Raw genomic sequence first — 3336 nt, 5'->3', positions numbered from 1 at the left:
TTGTTTGGTTCATTGCGCTAAAAAATGGGATAATTAAAAAATGTATTTGGTTTTGGCAATTGGGCATTTTTTACACTTTACTTATTTAAACCTGGTATAGCTAATCTTTGCATTGTTATCTCGTATTGAATGTAGTAAAAATTATGCTAATAAGCTTCCGGTATATATAAAGTTATATCAATACTACTTAAACCGAAAATAGAATATAATTAGCGTACTTTCTATCAAAATTATTTTCATATTCTGAGAGTCCAAACCAGCCCATAAAATTCAATATAAATAGTGCCACTCTCCAAAGAAACCTGCGTAAAACAAGTAATAGCCTCTTTTTATCCTAAGTTTTCGAGCCATTTTTTGTGCAGATTCAACTATTGAAGAACATCCTTTATATATAACATAATGTGCGACAAAGATTTTCAGTCTCCACCTTCCCCTCCTACTGTTCAGATCAAACAAGCCCGAATAATGCTACCTGATTTCTTACAAAACATTAAACTTAAGTACGTGAAATTAGGCTATCATTATTTACTGTCCCACCTTTTGTCTCTTTTTTCACTCCCCCTTATAGCCATCATCTTTGTTCAAGGCTCCCAAATGAACTATCAAGATTTACATTATCTGTATCTCAATCTTCAACACAACCTTGCCACCATCATTATTTTATTTCTCGTTTTGGTTTTTGCATCCACATTCTACGTTATGACCCGGCCTGGATCCGTTTACCTCGTAGACTACTCCTGCTATCGTGGGTCCAGACCATCTCAAGGTAATGTTTGCATTCTGTGACCTACTCATGTAAAAACTTAGACGCGATCATTTTTTATATAGTACTTAATTATATTTTCAACAGGCAACGAACTATAAGTTCATGGAACATTCGAGGCTTACGGGCAATTACGATGAAACCTCACTTGAGTTCCAACGAAAGATGTTGGGAAGGTCCGGTCTTGGAGAAGAAACGTACGTGCCTGAGACAATGAATTGTATTCCACCAAAACCCTCTATGGCTGCAGCACGTGAAGAAGCAGACACAGTCATGTTTGGCGCTCTAGACAATTTATTCAGAAACACCAACGTTAAACCGAAAGACATTGGAATACTAGTGGTCAATTGCAGCTTGTTCAATCCTACTCCTTCTCTTTCTGCAATGATTGTTAATAAATACAAGCTGAGAGGTAATACAACTAAATTTCAAATATAGTGAGTGACTTTACTGTTACAATCAGAAAAATTCAGTTACTTTAATGTGACAGAAAACAACTATATAACTTTACTGTTATAGTTAATAAAGTTTAGTAACTATACGTCGAAATGAACTCAGGTAATATAAGGAGCTTCAATTTGGGTGGAATGAGATGTAGTGCAGGAGTAATTGCCATTGATCTTGCTAAAGACATGCTACAAGTTCATCGAAACAATCGTCGTTAGCACAGAGAACATTACACAAAATTGGTATTTTGGTACACCAATAAATCCATGTTAATCCCTAATTGCTTGTTCCGCGTGGGGGGCGTTGCCATCTTGTTATCAAACAAGACGGCGGACAAGAGGAGGGCAAAGTACAAGTTAGTTCATGTGGTGAGGACTCACAAGGGTGCAGACGACAAGGCTTTTAAATGTATATATCAAGAAGAAGACGATAAGGGAAAAACAGGGGTATCATTGTCAAAAAATTTGATAGAAATTGCTGGAAATGCAGTGAAGACAAACATCACTACATTAGGTCCACTTGTTCTTCCAATTAGTGAACAATTTCTTTTCTTCATGACTTTGGTAGGAAGGAAACTGTTCAATGCAAAAATGAAACCTTATATCCCAAATTTCAAGCTAGCTTTCGAACATTTCTGCATACATGCAGGTGATGTTGTTATGTAATCGTCTCGTCTATTAAACTGCTAGAGATAATACAATTGTAATTATTTAATTATATTGTATCTCGACAGGTGGAAGGGCTGTGATTGATGAGCTTGAGAAAAACTTGCAACTTTTGCCAATTCATGTGGAGGCTTCTAGGATGACTCTTCATAGATTTGGAAACACATCTTCAAGTTCTATATGGTATGAATTGGCATATACAGAGGCAAAAGGAAGAATTCAAAGGGGTCATAGAATTTGGCAAATAGCATTTGGGAGTGGATTCAAGTGTAATAGTGCAGTGTGGCAAGCACTTAGGAATGTAAAGTCATCACCAAATAGTCCTTGGGAAGATTGCATCCATAGATATCCTCTGAAATTATCTTACGAAGATTTCACTTGCTAGGAAGTTTGAATAGATTATCAGCATTCCATTTTTTCAATCAACTAATTCATATGATTACTCATTACTTGATTGTCCATGTTCACATCTTTTCCATCCCTTTATGTTTGATGTACAAATTCGTGTATTGTAATTAAGGGTGGACCTGCGGGCTAAGTGGGCTGGGACCACTAGGACCGCTAGAGGTGGGCTTGGGCCCATCTCGTGGGTCGGTTCTTAGCTAGGAATCATTAGGACTGGGCCCATTTGGCCCGCCAAGGGACCGGGACCGGACCGGGCACTTGGCGGGCCAAACGGGACCAACAGATTTGGCTTTTGAAAAAAAAGAGTTGTTGGGGGTTCGAAAATAGCCGTTGGCTATTTAAAAAATAGTCATTTAACCCCCCAACTTAGTTTTGACCCCTAACTTTTTATAAGTACATTTTTTTCCTGTTTTCAACTATAAATACCCTCCCCCCACACCCCTCCCCCAACCCCATTCTTTTATTTTCTTACAAAATCATTATCAATCTATCACTATCTTTCTCTTATTTTCTTCTATACTTGCTACTATTGCTTACTTTATTCCAAAAAATAGTCAAAAAAATATTGAGGTTGTTACAATTTGTGAAAAAGTTGTGAAGTTGGTGAATTGTAGTCTTCAACGATAATCAATTTTCCACAAGTTGTTTATCAATTCGGTAAACACATTCCAACTCTTAAGTCTTAATATTATAGTTTTGTTTGTTTTATTTATTTTCTAATACTTGATTAATTAAGATGTCTTCCTTAAGAAATATTTTTGGTAAAAATAAGAACAAGAAAATCCAAGACTAACAAATCTAGTGGTACTGTTGTTCCTCCTCACATGCCCCGGCTCCCCGAACCAAATGATATACCCGTCCCACACCTGCTATTCTTGATACCGATAATAGTTTATTACAATTTACCGAGATTGAATTTTGCCATAATATTGTACCCGATAACATTTAGACCATGAATTAATGAATGCTCTCTATTCCAATAATTATAATACTATTGATGAAAATGATGATGAGGAAATTGATCTTGATGAAACTCAACCGGATGATGATACACCC

At 36.5% G+C, this 3336-nt stretch overlaps 1 pseudogene; it reads left to right on the top strand.

The window, feature by feature from the left end:
* LOC109232579 lies at nt 400-2260 on the top strand (annotated as a pseudogene).

The sequence above is a fragment of the Nicotiana attenuata genome, chromosome 1 (genome assembly GCF_001879085.1).
Source record: "Nicotiana attenuata strain UT chromosome 1, NIATTr2, whole genome shotgun sequence".
NCBI lineage: Eukaryota > Viridiplantae > Streptophyta > Magnoliopsida > Solanales > Solanaceae > Nicotiana > Nicotiana attenuata.
This window is presented reverse-complemented; position numbering and strand designations above follow the sequence as displayed.